Source organism: Melanerpes formicivorus, unplaced genomic scaffold (assembly GCF_026170545.1).
Source record: "Melanerpes formicivorus ecotype bairdi unplaced genomic scaffold, bMelFor1.0.p_v2 SCAF_103, whole genome shotgun sequence".
Lineage (NCBI taxonomy): Eukaryota > Metazoa > Chordata > Aves > Piciformes > Picidae > Melanerpes > Melanerpes formicivorus.
Window position 1 is genome coordinate 341,418 of NW_027142455.1, and position 18,514 is coordinate 359,931.

Below are 18,514 nucleotides of genomic sequence, written 5' to 3' on the forward strand. Positions count from 1 at the left end.
TCTGCCACCCACGCCCCAGAGGTCCCCATGGAAGGGCACTGGGGCAGCTGCTCCTCCGTAGATGTCTCTGCCAGTGCTGCACAAGCAGGGAGGAGCCTTCCTCCAGCAGCTCTGCAGAGCCAGGGCAGGAGAGTGGCCCCCCAGAGCCAAGTCAAGTGTCCCTGGAGCCCTGTGCTCTCCTGAGCAGGTCACAGCAGCTGCCTGGGGAAGGGTGGAGCAGCTCTGCATCCAACCATTGCTGCCTGGAGAGCTGGTGGCCAGGGCCCCTCTGCAGCCAGCAGCCTTAGCCCCAGAGCTTTGGCACTGGTTGTGCCAGAGGTGAGGCCAGGGTGTGAGGGCTGGGTTTGCTTTGCACAGCCAATACCTGCAAGAGGAAAGCCGCAGCAGGAGAGGCCTGGAGCTGGCTTCTGCCGAGTGGGCTCTGCACAGCATGGGGGCCCAGGTACGTGAGCACTGCTGGGCTGCCAGCTGGGAGCCTGAGCTGCCAGGCGGCTTCTCTTGCCCAGGGAGTGAACTTCTCCCTCTGCTTTGCCTTCCCCAGGAGATCCCTCAGCAGAGGAACCAGAGTGACTGCGGGGTCTTCCTCTGTAAATATGCTGAGTCCATCTGCAGGGACAGAGCCATCACCTTCAGCCAGGTGAGTGAGGGCTGTGGGCAGCTCCAGAGCTCTGGGCACGAGAGCCAGGGAGGTTGCTCAGCAGCTCTGCCTTGTGCCTGGGGCAGGGGCTGAGTTTTTGTGCCTCCCTCTCTCTGGCTTTGGGGCAGGGCTGCTTGGCTTGGAAGTTCCAAGGGGGCTCAGCAGGGCAGAGCTCTCTTCTCCATCCTTGTGTCCTGTGCCTGCTTCCTAGCGGAACCTGTGAGGTTCCTCTTGGGCAAGAGGCAGCAGCCAGGGGGTCGTGGCCATTGTCTGCCTCTGCCTGCTGTGGCTTCCCATGTCATGGCTCTTGGCTTTCCTTCCAGAGACACATGCCCAGCTTCAGGAAGAAGATGGTCTGGGAGATCCTTCACCAGCAGCTCCTCTGACTTTGGCCTCCTTTGCCTCCTTGTTGCTTTCTCCTTGTTGCCTGTTGGTTGGCTTCTCAGTTAGTTAGTTAGTTAACTTACTTATTTCCTTACTTAGTTACTTGCTTAGTTAGTTAGGATAGGATAGGATAGGATAGGATAGGATAGGATAGGATAGGATAGGATAGGATAGGATAGAATAGAATAGAATAGAATAGACCAGGTTGGAAAAGACCTTCGATATCATCGAGCCCAACCTCTCACCCAACACCATCTGATCAACTAAACCATGGCACCAAGGGCCTCATCCAGGCTCTTCCTAAACACCTCCAGTGATGGTGACTCCACCACCTCCCTGGGCAGCACATTCCAATGGGCAATCACTCCCCCTGGGAAGAACTTCTTCCTAACCTCCAGCCTAAACCTGCCCTGGCACAGCTTGAGACTGTGTCCTCTTGTTCTGGTGCTGGCTGCCTGGGAGAAGAGACCAACCCCCCCCGGCTACAACCTCCCTTCAGGGAGTTGGAGAGAGCAATGAGGTCTCCCCTGAGCCTCCTCTGCTCCAGGCTAAGCAACCCCAGCTCCCTCAGCCTCTCCTCCCAGGGCTGTGCTCCAGACCCCTCCCCAGCTTTGTTGCCCTTCTCTGGACACCTTCCAGCAGCTCAACCTCTTTCTTGAGCTGAGGGGTCCAGAACTGGACACAGGACTCAGGGTTGGTTAGTTAGTTAGTTAGTTAGTTAGTTAGTTAGTTAGTTAGTTGGTTCCTCTCTTTTGTAGCATCACAGAATAGTTGGGGCTGGAAGGGGTCTCCAAAGCTCATCCAGTCCAACTCCCCCTGCACTCAGCAGGGGCATCCCCAACTCGCTCAGGCTGCCCAGAGCCCTGTGCAGCCTCCCCTTGAATACCTCCAGTGATGGGGCCCCAACCACCTCCCTGGGCAACCTGTTCCAGGGTTCCACCACCCTCACAGTGAAGAACTCGTTCCTCACATCCAGTCTAAAGCTGCTCTGCTCTACTTTGAAGCCATTGCTCTTGCAATAAGAGCACTTGCTCTTGTTGAACCTCCGGAGGTTCCCCTGGGCACCACCTCTCCAGCTTGGCCAGGTCCCTCTGGATGCCATCCTGTCCCTCTGGCCTATCAACAGCACCACTCAGCTTGGTGCCATCTGCACGCTGCTGGTGGGGCCCTCGACCCCCTCTCTATAGCAGGGATAAAGATACTAAAGAGTACAGGTGCCAGTACAGACCCCTGAAGGACAGCACTGTCACTGCTCTGCAGCTGCACTGCCAGGCACTGAGCACCAGCCTCTGGATGGGACCTGTCTGTCTGTGTCTGTCTGTGAGCTCTGTCCTGTTGTCTGATTTGTAGCTTTGGATGCAATAAAGATGGTATTTCTCTAAGGAGGCTCTCTGCAGTGAAACTCTCCCTGGGAGTGGCCCAGAGGGGTTGGTATTTGATCCGCTGGGAAAGGCTGGGCAGCCCCTGGGGCTTTTAGCTGCACTCCAATGCAGGAGGCAGAAGGCCCTGGCCGGGATGGGAGTCAGAGCACAAAAGCCTGAAGCCATTGTCACCAAATGCTCCAGGGGCAATCAGGAGGTGGCTCCCAGCAGGCTGAGCAGTCCCACCGTGGGCAGGGCTCCTGCCGGGCTCAGGGGTGCTGCTGCAAGGGGTCAGTGCCTCACTGCCCTCTGCTGCAGCTGCTGCTCCACACCTCTGCCACATGAAGAGCTGGTGCCAGTTCTGCCTCTGCTTTGGGCAGGCCCAGCAGGATCAGTTTAATCTTGGTGCCAGGGATGAGCCCTGGGCTGGCCCCCAGGTGAGTGACAGCTGCTCCCCATGAAGCCCTCTGCTTACCAAAGGGGAAGAGAAAGAAATGAAGGAGGGAGACCGAGGCAGAGGGAAAGAAGGCTGAAAGCAGCTGTAAGGACACAAAGAGCAATCCAACAGAGAGGGCACAGGGCTGCCCAGAGCCCATAGGGGAGCTGCCTGTGGCCCCTCTGCTGCAGCTCACCCAGTCTGGTGTCAGCAGCAGTCTTGGGGAGGATGTCTTCAGTGCCACCCCCCAGATCATGTCACAGAACCAGGTTAGAAGGGACCTCTGGAGATCACCCAGTCCAAGCCCCTGCCAGAGCAGCATCACCCAGGGCAGGCCACACAGGAGCACATCCAGATGGGTCTTGAAAGTCTCCAGAGCAGGAAACTCCACAACCTCTCTGGGCAGCCTGCTCCAGGGCTCAGCACCCTCACACCAAACAAGTTTCTCCTCAGGGTGAGGTGGAACTTGCTGTGCTCCAGTCTGTGTCCCTTGCCCCTTGTCCTCTCTCAGGACCACTGGAAAGAGCCTGGCCCCTGCTGCTTGACACCCACCCCTGAGATACTGATGAACACCACGAAGATCTCTGTTGGGACGCGATCCAACGGCGAGAAACAGAGAGGGAAAGACTCGCAGCAATCAATATGATTGATCAGCAGGCTTCAACTTTATTGTTCAGAAGCACAGCTTATACAGTATATTCAGCAGCTAAATATGCACAGGTGTCGTTATTCTATTAGCTCTTAGTCCAGGGTTACATCATATTATCCAACCTGCTTGTGGTCAGGCCTACGTGCAGCTCCCCAGCCTCCTTTCTCAGCAGCTCCTTGTTTCACACATGCTTTGTTTCACATACTACTATCTTATAAGTAACTATTTCACATGCTGCTATCTTGTGAGAAACTGCCAGCACAGTCACAGGGCAGTGGTGGCCTTGCTGCATCAGCACAGCAGCTAAGCTGTGAGCAGTAAACAGCAAGATGGAGTCTGGCCTACACACTCTGGTCAAACAGCCGTTCCATAGAACCATGTCCCTGCAATTCAAGCCATTCCTCAACAGATCTCCTCCCAGCATTCTCTTCTCCAGACTGAACAGCCCCAGGCCCTCAGCTGCCCCTCCCCAGCCCTGCTCTCCAGACCCTTCCCCAGCTCCATTGCCCTTCTCTGGACCTGCTCCAGCCCCTCAATGTCCTCCTTGGAGTGAGGCCCCAAAAGTGGACACACAGCTCACCTGTGGCCTCCCCAGTTCTGAGAGACAATCCCTGCCCCACTCCACACCCTTGGCCACACAATTGCTGGTCCAGAGCAGGCTGCTGGTGGCCTTCTTGGCCACCTGGGCACACAGTGGCTCAGCTTCAGCTGCCAGCCAGCACCCCCAGGTCTGTCTCTGCTGGGCACTTCCCAGTCTCTCTGCCCCAAGCCTGGAGGCCTCATGGGGCAGCCATGACCTAAGTGCAGCCCCCAGCCCCTGGCCTTGCTGGGAATGGGAGAAGCTGAGGCAGTCTGGCAGCAGCTGGGAATCAGTGTGGGCTTTGTGTGAAGCCCAAGAGCAGGGTTTGGTGTGGCAGGGCAGGGCCAAGTGCTGCTGGCTGGCTGTGGTTGCTGGGCAGCTGTGGCAGCAGCTGTGCCTGGGCTCCCTTGAGGCCAGAGAGGAAGGAAGAGCATCCTCCAGGTCCAGCACCAAGCTGGGTGGCAGTGTTGGTCTGCTGGAGGGTAGGGAGGAGCTGCAGAGGGGTCTGGCCAGGCTGGGGGCAAGGGCTGAGGGCAATGGGATGAGGCTCAGCAGGGGCTGGTGCTGGGCCTGCAGCTGGGGCACAACAGCCCCAGGGAGGCTGCAGGCTGGGGGCAGAGTGCCTGGGAGCTGCTGGATGGGAAAGGCCCTGGGGGTGCTGGCTGGCAGCAGCTGGAGGGGAGCCAGCAGTGCCCAGGTGGGCAAGAAGCCAGCAGCAGCTTGGCCTGGAGCAGCAGTGGTGTGGCAGAGGAGCAGGGCAGGGACTGTGCCTCTCGACTGGCACTGGGAAGCCACAGCTCAAATCCTGCCCTCAGCTTTGGGGCTCTCACTCTAAGAAGAATATTGAGGGGCTGGGGGGAAGGGCAATGAAGCTGGGGAAGGGTCTGGAGAAGAGGGCTGGGGAGGAGCAGCTGAGGCAGCTGGGGGTGTTCAGCCTGGAGCAGAGGAGGCTGAGAGAGACCTCATTGCTCTCTGCAGCTCCCTGCAAGGAGTCTGGAGCCAGGTAGGGCTTGGGATCCCAAGGAACAAGTGACAGGGCAGCAGGGAACAGTCTCAAGTTGCTCCAGGGGAGGTTTAGGTTGGACATAAGGAACAATCTCTTCCCCAAAAGGGTTGTCCAGGCCTGGCCCAGGCTGCCCAGGGCAGTGTTGGAGTCTCCATCTCTGGAGGGGTTTCCAAGCTGTGGAGCTGTGGTGCTGAGGGCCATGGCTCAGCAGTGCTCTGTTAAGGGTTGGACTTGAAGCTCTTGGAGGTCTTTTCCATCCTGCAAGACTCCCTGGGGCAAACACTGCTGGTACAGACTGGACACTGGGAAAGGTGAGAATTTGGGGTAAAAATTGCCTTTTAGAGACCAGACACTGGGAGGAGGCAGAAATTTGGGGTCAAACAGTAGCAGCAAGAAAGAAAACCCAACCTCAGCCCTGTGTAATGGCATCTGGTTTATTGGAGGTGAAAGACAAAACTCAGCATTTATCCATCCCCCCATAAGAGCAACAGCCCAACCAGAGCAAGGCTCCAGTGAGAGGTTAATACTTTGTCTCCATCTTTTTGAATCCAAATATATTAACTTTGCTTACAAACTGTGTTCCTCTGAGCGAGGCAGAGACATCAGAGCATCTGGTGTGCGTCTGGGTAAGTGCAGTAGCAAAGGTTTCAGGTAGGAGTCCAGAAGGTCTTGCAGTTTGTGATAGTGTAAGAATGAATTCCAGGGCCCAAAGGAGTGAAATGTTGCAGGCTGCTCAGCAGGAGGCCTCTAAACATTTCCTCTGTTGCCATCAAGCTGACCAATCCCTCTTAAAAATCCACTGCTCTGTCCTGTGTAATTCCAGCAGCTGATCCAGAGCCACCCTCCAGCCCCTGATTCTCTGAGGCACAGAAGTGTCTCACTCTCAGAGGGTGAGCAGGAAGCCAAGTGAGGTGCATGTGGCATGAAATCATCTCCTGGAGAAGAGGAGAGAAGAGAAGAGGAGACTCAAGGAGAGGAGAGGAGACTCAAGGAGAGGAGAGGAGACTCAAGGAGAGGAGACTCGAGGAGACTCAAGGAGAGGAGAGGAGACTCAAGGAGACTCAAGGAGAGGAGAGAAGGGCAAATGCAGATTTGCTTTATCACCTTTGCTCCTAAGCCTCTGTGGATGAAAGGAGGCAGGTCAGGCCCCTGCTCTTACCTGTGCTGGGATCTCGTGGAGCAGGGCAGTGTAGTCAAACTCAATTCATCTTTCCTTATCTGGGCAGGGATTGAAGAGAGAAAAGTGATCAAGAAGATGAGATTGAGGAAGTTTGGAGTCTGCTCTGATTTCCCTGACTGGATTCCTATGAGGACAGACTGAGGGAGTTGGGGCTGTTCAGTCTGGAGAAGAGAAGGCTCCCAGGAGACCTAATTGTGGCCTTCCAGGATCTGAAGAAAGCTGGGGAGGGACTTTTGAGGGTGTCAGGGAGGGATAGGACTGGGGAGGGGGGTGGGTGGAGCAAAACCAGAAGTAGGGAGATTGAGATTGGCTGTGAGGAAGAAGTTGTTCCCCAGGAGGATGGTGAGAGCCTGGCACAGGCTGCCCAGGGAGGTGGTGGAAGCCTCTTGCCTGGAGGTGTTTGCAGCCAGGCTGGAGGTGGCTGTGAGCAACCTGCTGTAGTGTGAGGTGTCCCTGCCCATGGCAGGGGGGTTGGAACTGGAGGATCCTTGAGGTCCCTTCCAACCTAACAGTTCAATGATTCCATGACTTAGCTTGCTTAGGGAGGGAGGTGAACAGAGCCTAAGATGGCTGCAAGGAGATGGCTTTGTGCACGGAGAACCAAGGGCTTAGGGACAACTCCTGTGTAACAACCTTGGGAGGTGCTTCCTGCAGCAGGGCTCTGCAGGGTGAGTGAGCTCTGACCTGAAACTAGTCTGACTCAGACACTAAGTCAGGGCAACAAAGCTGGGGAAGGGTCTGGAGAACAGGGCTGGTGAGGAGCAGCTGAGGGAGCTGGGGTTGCTCAGTCTGGAGAAGAGGAGGCTGAGAGGAGACCTCCTGGCTCTCTGCAACTCCCTGACAGGAGGTTGGAGCCAGGTGGGGGTTGGACTATTTATGCTAGTACCAAGTGATAGAACAAGAGGAAATTACCTCAAGTTGCCCCAGGGGACATTTAGATTGGACATTAGAAGAAACCTCTTCACTGAAGGGGTTCTCAGACTGGCACAAGCTGTCCTGGGAGGTGGTTGAATGCCCATTGCTGGAGGAGTTTCTAAGAGCAGAGATGTGGTGCTGAGGGATGTGGGTTAGCACCAGACTGAGCAGAGTTAGAGCATGGTTGGACCTGATGCTCTTAAAGGTCCTTTCCAACCCAAACCATTCTATGATTAACTGAGTTGAATCCTCAGACTGGAGAATCTTACCTGGCTGCTGACCTCTCCTGCAGAGAAACCTGAGCAACTGGGGAGGGAAAACCAAAGAGTGGCTTCAGGATCACAGCATCAGAGAACTGTTTGGGTTGGAAAAGGCCTCTGAGATCACTGAGTGCAACCATTGACCCACCAGCACCATGGCCACTGAACCGTGGCCCCAGGTGCCATGCCCACACCTGTCTTGAACACCTCCAGGGATGGGGACTCCCCCACCTCCCTGGGCAGCACGTTCCACTCCCTGACCACTCTTGCTGCAAACAAATTGTTCCTGATAGTCAAGGCACCATTTCAGGCCATTTCCTCTCTCCAGTCACTGATGGAGGTGCTGGTATGGAGCACAGGGGGAGCACGGTGCCCATTGCAGCCAGCAGGAGCTGTGGGTGGTTGGTTTGCTCTCTGGTAGCTCCTGTAACACAGATGTGTGGTTTCCACTCCTGTTCCAGGGCAGGTTCAGTGTTGCCATAGCTGTCTGCAGGGGAGAAAGGAACACAGAGATGCTTCAGTCTGGTTCTTCAGCACGGATGATCAACCACAGAGCACTTCTGCCTGGGGAGGGGCTCTGCCCTCCAACAGCCTTGAACCAGGAGGAGAATGGCACTGAACCTGCAGTGGTAGGGCAGGCAAGGAAGTGTGACAGAGCTGAAACTGTCAGGAGGTGCTGAAGGATCCTGTGAGTCAATCCCCAGGTGCAGATTTCCCACGGCCTTTGCTGCGGTATCAGCAGCAGCCACAGGAGGGCACTGAGTTCTGCTTCACACGGAAGGAGAGATTTATTTTTTCCCCCCCATGGGGTTCTGATCACAGTTGCACAAAATGCTTGTCCAGGAACATACACAAATGATTCTTGCATACTGAAGATCTAGTGTGGGACAGTGCAGAGGCTCACCAAGTGGAGATCACTTTGAAATCCTGAATCAAAGTCCAGATCCATGAAAACAAAACCACCTCCTAAGGACCTCTGATTGTGGCCTGTGGAAGCAAGCATGATTCCACAGCAGAGGTTTTCCCACCACATATTCATTCTACAAAGCAGTTTTCATGTGGTTTTTTTCTAATACCCAGAATCTGCCTGCATCAAGTTCATGATTCAAATCATCTCAAGCTCCCTAGAAAAAGCCAGGTCAGCTCCTTCACTGCCTGAATTCCAGTACCCAAAGGGGTCCTGCAGGAGGGCTGCAGAAGGACTCTTCATGAGGGTGTCTGGAGACAGGACAAGGGGGAATGGTTTGAAGCTGAGGCAGAGCAGGGTTAGAGTGGAACTGAGGAAGAAGTTCTGCAGTACAAGGTAGTAAGACTCTGGAATACACTGCCCAGGGAGGTCATGGATGCTCCCACCCTGGAGGTGTTCAAGGCCAGGCTGGATGAGGCCTTGAGCAGCAAAGTCTAGTTGAGAGGTGTCCCTGCCCATGGTGGGGAGGTTGCGGTAGATGATCTCAGAGGCCCCTTCCAACCTCAGCCACTCTGTGGTTCCATGATTCTGTGACTGGGCCTGCACTAAGACATCCTGAGACACTGGTCTGCTGTTTTCCTGGGGCTTGGCAGAAGGTGAGCTTCCCTCGCACTCTGCAATTCACAGCACTGCCTGTCTTGACCAGTCTTCATTGGGAATCATGCAGAGAAATCAGTCATTCACCTGGAAGGAGAGGTGCAGTTTCAGGCCCTTCTCTGAGCTGCTGAAGTTCCTCTACACTGTCATACAGAAGGACACAGACTTCTTGGCCCTGTATGCTTTTAGTGATTCCTTTCTTATCTTAGCTTCTCCTGTTCCTCCATTACAATGCAAGAACTTCTCTCTGTGTGGTGCTATTGTGCTCATCCTGCAAGGTCACCTGTGCAGTTCTGAGATTCATTAGCTAAATGAGAGCTCAATGTCCAGCAGGCAGAACATGGCACATTGCAACAGTCATTCCCTGGCCTGAGCCTGTTCTGAAAAGCAGCCCAGCAGACATGGCTTGGCTGAGCTGCCTGCAGGTCAGTGAACAGCCCAGGGAGCCCAGTGCGATTCTTTAGGTCTTGGAAACCTTGTTTGTGAGACACTTTGCTGATCTGTGCCTGCAGTCACCTTGCTTTAGCTGCTGTCAGCAGCAGCTATGTGGTTTCAACATGTGTCATAGATACATATAGGCAGATCTGTGCTCGGTGTGTGCCCACAACTCTGAGCCGAGTGCACTGCATCGAGCTGCTCAACTATGCTGCACAATGTGGAGCTGCACAAAGATGGACAAAGTCCAGCAGGTGCTTGTGTCACCTGGCAGAGTCAGCACCCAAGTCCTCGTGCACTGCACCACCTCCTTTCTGCTGCCCATCTTGATAAGAGCTGAAGTTAATGTTGGTAAATAGGTTAGTCAGATATTGTGCTTTCTGTAACCATTTGCATTGCTCACTAGGATTGCTTGATAAACACAATGCCATTAAATATGGGTGCATCAAGCAGGTCACTCTGCTTTGCCCTGGTGAGACCACCACCGGAATACTGTGTCCGGTTCTGGGCTCCCCAGTTCAGGAGAGACAGGAACCTGGTGGAGAGAGTCCAAAAGAGGCTATGAGGATGCTGAAACATCTGTGTGAGGGGGGACAGCTGAGAGCCCTGGGGCTGGGGAGCCTGGAGAGGAGAAGGCTGAGAGAGGATCTGATCAATGTCTATAAATATCAGAGGGGTAGGGGGCAAGAAGAATGTGCCAGGCTCTTTTCAGTGGTGTCCTGTGATAGGACAAGGAATAATGGATAGAAGCTAGAACCCAGGAGGTTCCACCTCAGCATGAGGAGAAAATCCTTTGGTGTGAGGCTGCTGGAGCAGGCTGCCCAGAGAGGTTGTGGAGTCTCCTGCTCTGGAGCCTTTCCAAACGCATCTGGATGTGTCCCTGTGTGACCTGCCCTGTGTGACACTGCTCTGGCAGGGGCATTGGACTGGATGATCTCTGGAGGTGCCTCCCAAATCCTAACACTCTGTGATTCTGTGATCAAATACTTCAATTTCTCCAGAGACTAAGAAATTGTTATGCTGCTGCTCTCAGCTGTTTGCTCAGAGCCAATCTCTCACCTGCTCAATGTTTAGGTGAAGAATGACACAGACTGTAGTACCTCCTGCAGCAAAGCCTGAACCACCTTTGCTAGACTTGCTTTGCTCTTATCAATGCAGACACATCAAGGTGCTGGGGAAGTGTTACCTTAGCCAAACACAAAGGCAATGCATTTTGCCAGCTGAGGGAGGAAGAAAGACCAAAAGGATAATTTTTTTTGCTCAGGAAGGGGCTTCCCAATGCAGGGAAGAGAATAAATGCAAACAGTGGAACTGAAGACTAGAATAAACCAGCCCAAACTAACTCTTGCACCTGGTGATTGCCCAGCCCTTGAGCAGTTTTCCTCACTAGTGAGGCCTCAGCATAACTGAGGGCACTGCCCATTTGGGGCACTAGTTGTGAGTATCTGGCACTGCTCTGACAGCTGCGCTCTCCCACCATGATGTCCCACTTGAGTGGCGAGGGCAAGGTTTGCTTGCCTGCTACATGCATACTTCTTCTCTTCCCAGGAAAGATGCAGGAAAATTCAAGGTGTCATCAGGGCCAGCACAGGCAACAGGGCACAACAGGAGAGGAAGAGGAGGAAAGGAATCTCAGAATCCTGCAACAGAATCCAAACAGGCATGGTGAGGATCTCTGTGCAAGGGTCAGCACCAGTTATCCACAAGAGAGCTATGGCATTTGCTGCCACAATAAGCACACAAACATAAGAGTGTCTGATGAGGAAGATAATCAAGTACTGAGGGTGCAGAGGGGTCTGAGACCCAATAGCTGTAGCAAGATCAACATACAGAGATCATGCCAGGCTGGACCTGCCCCCAACAGTAGCCTACACACCATTGCAGCTTGTGAGGAGATGCATCAGTAATGGGGGGGGTGACTATGCAGGGAGATTGTAAACTGCTTTGCTCCCAGGGTGATGGGATTAAAAGTAACTGGTGTCTCTACAAAGGAAGAATTGTTGAGGGGGGTGGAAGAGGAAGGGGGGAACCAGACAGTTCCCCTTACCTATGTGCATGAACAACAAAGGGGCCTCTGCAAGACAACCTTGTCTTACAGGTCACAGTAAATTAGCAGGAGGCTGTCAGAGGCTGGCAGGATGCTGAACACAGCCTAAACTCTTGAACTTTCAGACCAGAGTGCAGGCTTAATAGACTACTAAATATTAACTTCTGCACCCAGAGTCGTGAAGAGCCTGATTCAAATGACCATAGGCTGTCTGAAGCAGAGGGGGGTGCCTGTGAAGGGGGACATGTAGTAGGCATTTTGGGAAAGACTGTAAATCCTGAGTACCTGAGCCTAGAGGGAAAGGCAGAGGGGAAATTGCGGCCAGGGGTTCAGGATAAAAGGAGAGCTGCAACTCCCAGCAAGTTGAGACCCCACCAGGAATTGTCCTGGGGACTCTCCCTTAATCTGACTAAAGCCTTCCTGCTCAGTCTCCATTGCCAACAGCAACTTCTAGGCAGAGATAATTTTTTCCCCACAAGTGCAAACTTTCTCCTTGTCCAAGCTGCTTCTCGCTGCTTTTCTCGTCTCCTGCTCCAATCTCTGGAGGATATTTCCCTCCTCTTACCCACTCAGCACTCTGCCTCATTTGAGTTGGTGGCACTACAGAAGTTGAAGGAAACACCTTGCAAATAAAGGAAGCTTTATTATGCAATGCAGCCAGATAGGAAATTCAGTAGAAAAGGTATAAAGGTAGATTTGAATTGCACCTGTGCACCCTGCATGGGCTGCAGATCCACAGGGTCTTAAACTGTCTTGGTTGTGCGTCCTACAGCTGAAACAAAGGCTGTGGCAGTGAGCTCATGTTACAGCCTTTCCATGGAAATCTCTGTGTGTGATTAGATAGCATCCAGAGCACAGGTATGGGACTTTGGCATGGAAAATTGACATTTAAGAGAGCCCTCTTTCAGGTCTTTGCATAGTGAGATCACTTTGCAATGAGTAGCACTGCGGATTGTAGGTTGAGTTCTGTGCCTGTGGTGTTCAGTGCTGGACACTGCCTTAGTTTGTCTGTGCATCTGTCTGTTTACCTGTGAGTTTATCTGGCTGAGTTTGGAAATAGCTCTGGCACTGATATTATCTGCTAAGAAGAGCTTTATGGGGCAGAGATGGGCTGACCCAAATGTCCTGTATTTGCTGAGAGGTGGAGAGCAAGAAGATCACAAAACACCAGGCAGAATGGAAACCTCACAGAGCTGTGCTCACGGCTAGGGGAGGCACGCCTGAGCCAGCGCGACAATTACGGAGGAAAATGACGTCAGGAAGCGTGGATGTGCTGCGGTCCCCTCTGGATGGACTGCTGGCACTTGAAGGGGAAAGCCTGGCCTGCCACAGCAGTGCTGACAGCGCTGTGGAGCTCCAAAAGCTCAAAAGCTTGGCAGAAAGTGGAAGGTGCATCTTTCATTCTGTTTAGAACTGCAAAATCATGTGAGACACGGGGAGGTTTCTCCTCCTTACTCTCCACTGGCACAGATCAGTTTTTGCATGGCCTTCCCCTGTACTCTGCTTATCTTGAACCATGAATACCACTGAGAAACTCAGCTGATATGGTACCTTAGTAGAGGAAGAAACAATGACAGAACAAGGAAAGAACAAAGAGTTGAACTTCCTTCATTTTAGGCACTTCACTCTCAGGGCATGATCTGAGTTACTGTGAGGCACATAATTGGTGTATTGGAAATCAAATAAATGATCACAGAACCACAGAATCCATCTGGTTGGCAGAGGCCTCCAAGCTCATCCAGCCCAGCCCCCACCCAGCCCTGCAGGCTCAGCACCAAACCATGGCCCTGAGCACCAGGCCCACAGCTGCTGGAACACCCCCAGGCATGGGGACTCCAGCACTGCCCTGGGCAGCCTCTGCCAAGGGCTCAGATCCCTTCCAGGGCAGAAAGATTTCCTCCTCTCCAGCCTCAGCCTCCCCTGGGGCAGCTTGCAACCATCTCCTCTGCTCCTGGCCCTTGGCACCAAGGAGCAGAGGCTGCCCCCTCCTCACTCCAACCTCCCTGCAGGGAGCTGCAGAGAGCAAGGAGCTCTCCCTCAGCCTCCTCTGCTCCAGCCTCAACCCCCCCAGCTCCCTCAGCCCTCCTCTAGCCCAGGGGCTCCAGGCCCTTCTCCAGCCTGGCTGCCCTGCTCTGGACAGGCTCCAGCCCCTCAATGGCCTTCCTGCAGGAGGGCCCAGAGCTGAGCACAGCACTGCAGCTGTGGCCTCAAATCCCAGTGCTGAGCACAGGGGGATGATCCCCTCCCTGTGATGTTAATCCATGTCTTTGCAGACCTGTGCATGCAGCAAACAGTTCTGCTTCCATCAGTGCTTACAATCCCAGGCACTGCTACAGGCTGGGCAGGGACTGGCTGCAGAGCAGCCCTGGAGAAAAGGCCTTGGGGGTGCTGGGGGAGGAGAAGCTCAACAGGAGCCAGCAGAGAGCACTTGCAGCCCAGAAAGCCAAGCAGAGCCTGGGCTGCAGCAGCAGAAGTGTGGCCAGCAGGGCCAGGGAGGGGATTCTGCCCCTCTGCTCCACTCTGCTGAGACCACAGCTGCAGCTCTGGGGCCAGTTCTGGAGCCTCTGTGCCAGGAAGGCCCTGGAGGGGCTGGAAGGTGTCCAGAGCAGGGCCAGGAGGAGCAGCAGAGGGCTGGAGGGCTGGAGGGCTGGAGGGCTGCTCTGAGCACAGCCTGAGAGAGTTGGGATTGTGCAGGCTGGAGAGGAGAAGGCTCCCAGGAGACCTTTTGGTGGCCTTCCAGGAGCTGCAGGGGGCTCCAAGCAAGCTGGGGAGGGACTTTGGAGGCTGTCAGGGAGGGATAGGACTGGGAGGAAGGGAGCAGCACTAGAAGTGGGGAGATTGAGATTGGCTGTGAGGAAGAAGTTGTTCCCTAGGAGGGTGGCGAGAGCCTGGCCCAGGCTGCCCAGGGAGGTGGTGGAAGCCTCCTGCCTGGAGGTGTTTGCAGCCAGGCTGGAGGTGGCTGTGAGCAAGCTGCTGTGGTGTGAGGTGTCCCTGCCCATGGCAGGGGATTGGAGCTGCCTGAGTCTTGAGGTCCCTAACAATTCTATGGTTCTATGATCTAGCAGGTGGCAGCAGGAATAATGCACCAGCATGGACTGGGGAATGCTACAGTTTGCAGTGAGCAAATCAACTGCAGTGCAAACCTGGTTAGTTTTGCCTTGCATTTGATACTGATAAAGCAAACTGCTATCAGTTGTAGTTGCAATTTGTGAGCAACTACTGGTCTGTGGCAACTTCTGCACTGACAGTGGATCATTCTAAATATTTTACAAGTGGTCATAGCATCTTCCCACAAGTCCCTAGCAGAGCCTTCACCCTGAACAAACCAAGCTCTAAAGAGCCTTCTAAAGAATATCCAAAGAAACCTCTCAGCTGTGCTAGAAACCACAGAATCACAGAATGCACCATAGGAGCTTTTCAGTGTCTGCAGAAAGTGTTCTGTAAATCACAGAACTACAGAACAGCAGGGGCTGGAAGGGACCTCTGGAGCTCACCCAGCCCAGCCCCTGCCAGAGCAGGGCACCCAGAACACATCCAGGGGGGGCTGGAAAGGCTCCAGAGCAGGAGACTCCACAACCTCTCTGGGGAGCCTGCTCCAGGCTCTAGCCTGGGACAAAGGTTTCCCTTCTGTTCCTCTGGCAGCTCCTCTGCTCCAGCTTGCCCCCAGTGCCCCTTGTGCTGTCCTTGGCCATCCTTGAGCAGAGCCTGGCTCCAGCCCTGCACAGCTTTAGCCCCAGCACTGAGGGCAGCCCTCAGGCTCCTCTGCTCCCAGCTCCCAGCCCCAGCTGCCTCAGCCTGGCCTCACAGGAGAGGTTCCACTGCCTGCAGCAGCTCTGTGCCTCTGGGCTGGACTCTCTCAAGCAGTTCCTTGAGATCTTTCTTTAACTGAGGAGCCCAGAACTGGATTCAATATTCCACATGTGGCCTTGCCAGGGCAAGAGAACCTCTCTGGACCTACTCATCACAGCCCTTGCAATGCACCCCAGGATGCCATGTCACAATGTGTATTTTCAGGCCAGAGAGTTTTCTCTCTCAAAGTTTCGTAGAGTTTAGCAAGCATCACAAACACATCCACTGTCAGGTTGCAACATTCACTGTGACTTGTGCTACTATGCAGTGAACTCCAGTATTGCAATTGCGACGTGCTCCCTTTGAAGGCTTCCAGCTACACACTTTCCGTCCAAAGCTTGGCTAAGCTCCAGCTTGCTTCTGTTAACATAACCTCAGGCACATGCTGTGAGGCTTGCAAGTGATGTTGTCCTTCATACCTGGGGTGGCATCCATCTTGTCATGTAGAAACACTGAATTCTTGGGGGGCTGGAAAAGCCCTCTGAGATCATCCAGTCCAACACTCAACCCAACACCACCATGGCCACAGGTTTCTTAAACACCTCCAGGGATGGGGACTCCACCACCTCCCTGGGCAGCCTTTGCCAATCCCTGACCATTCCTGCAGCAAAGAAATTTTTTCCTCCTCTCCAACCCAAGCCTACCCTGGCACAATTTCAGGCCAGTTCCTCTCCTTCTATCACCTGAGACTAGGGAGAAGAACCCAACTCTCACTCCACTGGAGTGCTGTAGAGAGCAATGAGGTCTCCTTTCAGCCTCCTCTTCTCCTCAGCCTCCTCTTCTCCTCAGCCTCCTCTTCTCCTCAGCCTCCTCTTCTCCTCAGCCTCCTCTTCTCCAGTACTCCCAGGTCCCTCAGCTGCTCCTCCCCAGCCATGTTCTTCAGACCCTTCCCCAGCTTGGTTGCCCTTCTCTGGACCTCTGCTCCAGTTCCTCAATGTCCTTCTTGGAGTGAGGAGCCCAAAACTGAACCCAGCACTCAAGGTGTGGCTTCCCCAGTGCCCAGGGGCACCATCACTGCCCTGCTCCTGCTGCCCAAGGCATTGCTGATCATGGATGGTATCAAGAGATTCATATTCCTCACCCACTGTGCTTGCAAAGGACAAAGACAGAAGTAATAAATAGATAAAGAAAACAGAAGTTAGTATCAGATGGAGAGAAATTAAACCCAAGAGTTGTAAGCAGCTGTGTGGGGGCGCGCTGTGCACTTGCTGTTGATGTTCCTGCTAAACAGACACTTGGTATTGGTTTTTTGAGTGGAGATTCCCCTGCCTGCTTGCCCAGCAGGGCTGTCCCCTCTGCATGCCATGGCAGTACCATGCAGCTGGCTCTCACTGGTCTGTAACTTGGAGAGACAGTAAACTGTCTGGGGTGTGGCGTTTTGAGGGAGCAGATGTCGCTTACTTCCTCTTGGACTCTTAGCCTAAGATGCTCAGGCACTTTTAGAGGATTGCAGTAGGGCCTCCCCATGGTTACTTAAGTGGAACCTTTCCTGGGCATTGTAGTCAGCAGTGCCCTATCCACTTCTTACAGGGCACTGATTGGTGACTGTGGACAGCTGGCTCCTCAGGCATCCCTTTGGAGGTGATGTTACAAAGGTACGATTATGTCAGGTGTCTAGATGACAATATCAGAGACTGGGAGACATGCAGAACATTTGGGTCACAACTGGGAAGGTTAGGTGGGTTTTCACCACCTGAGAAGCTGCCAGTGTCCCACTTGTACATTGGTAACATATTACTCGTTAAATGGCACCAACAAGTGCTCGATTTCCAAGAAGACCAAAGTCCAACTAGTTTGGCAGGGAGCTGGGAGGGTGTGCAGGGTTTATTTTGATCCACAAACTTGAAGCAAAACCTGTGACATGTTCTAAGGGATTATTATTTTACAATTCCATAATCAATTAATTTAGAAACAGCACTGCTTGTCCCAAACAGCACTGCTTGTCCCAAACAGCACTGCCTGTCCCAAACAGCACTGCCTGTCCCAAACAGCGTTGCTTGTCCCAAACAGCACTGCTTGTCCCAAACAGCGTTGCTTGTCCCAAACAGCACTGCTTGTCCCAAACAGCACTGCCTGTCCCAAACAGCGTTGCTTGTCCCAAACAGCACTGCCTGTCCCAAACAGCGTTGCTTGTCCCAAACAGCGTTGCTTGTCCCAAACAGCACTACTTGTCCCAAACAGCACTGCTTCTCCCAAACAGCGTTGCTTGTCCCAAACAGCACTGCTTGTACCAAACAGCACTGCCTGTCCCAAACAGTACTGCTTCTCCCAAACTGTGTTGCTTGTCCCAAACAGCGTTGCTTGTCCCAAACAGCTCTGCTTGTCCCAAACAGCACTGCTTGTCCCAAACAGCGTTGCTTGTCCCAAACAGCGTTGCTTGTCCCAAACAGCACTGCCTGTCCCAAACAGCACTGCCTGTCCCAAACAGTACTGCTTCTCCCAAACTGTGTTGCTTGTCCCAAACAGCGTTGCTTGTCCCAAACAGCTCTGCTTGTCCCAAACAGCACTGCCTGTCCCAAACAGCGTTGCTTGTCCCAAACAGCACTGCTTGTCCCAAACAGCACTGCTTGTCCCAAACAGCACTGCCTGTCCCAAACAGTACTGCTTCTCCCAAACTGTGTTGCTTGTCCCAAACAGTGTTGCTTGTCCCAAACAGCTCTGCTTGTCCCAAACAGCACTGCCTGTCCCAAACAGCGTTGCTTGTCCCAAACAGCACTGCTTGTCCCAAACAGCACTGCCTGTCCCAAACAGCACTGCCTGTCCCAAACAGTACTGCTTCTCCCAAACTGTGTTGCTTGTCCCAAACAGCGTTGCTTGTCCCAAACAGCTCTGCTTGTCCCAAACAGCGTTGCTTGTCCCAAACAGCGGTGCTTGTCCCAAACAGGACTGCTTGTCCCAAACAGCACTGCTTGTCCCAAACAGCGTTGCTTGTCCCAAACAGCGTTGCTTGTCCCAAACAGCTCTGCTTGTCCCAAACAGCATTGCTTGTCCCAAACTGTGTTGCTTGTCCCAAACAGCGTTGCTTGTCCCAAACAGTGGTGCTTGTCCCAAACAGGACTGCTTGTCCCAAACAGCACTGCTTGTCCCAAACAGCACTGCTTGTCCCAAACAGCGTTGCTTGTCCCAAACAGCGTTGCTTGTCCCAAACAGCGTTGCTTGTCCCAAACAGCACTACTTGTCCCAAACAGCACTGCTTCTCCCAAACAGCGTT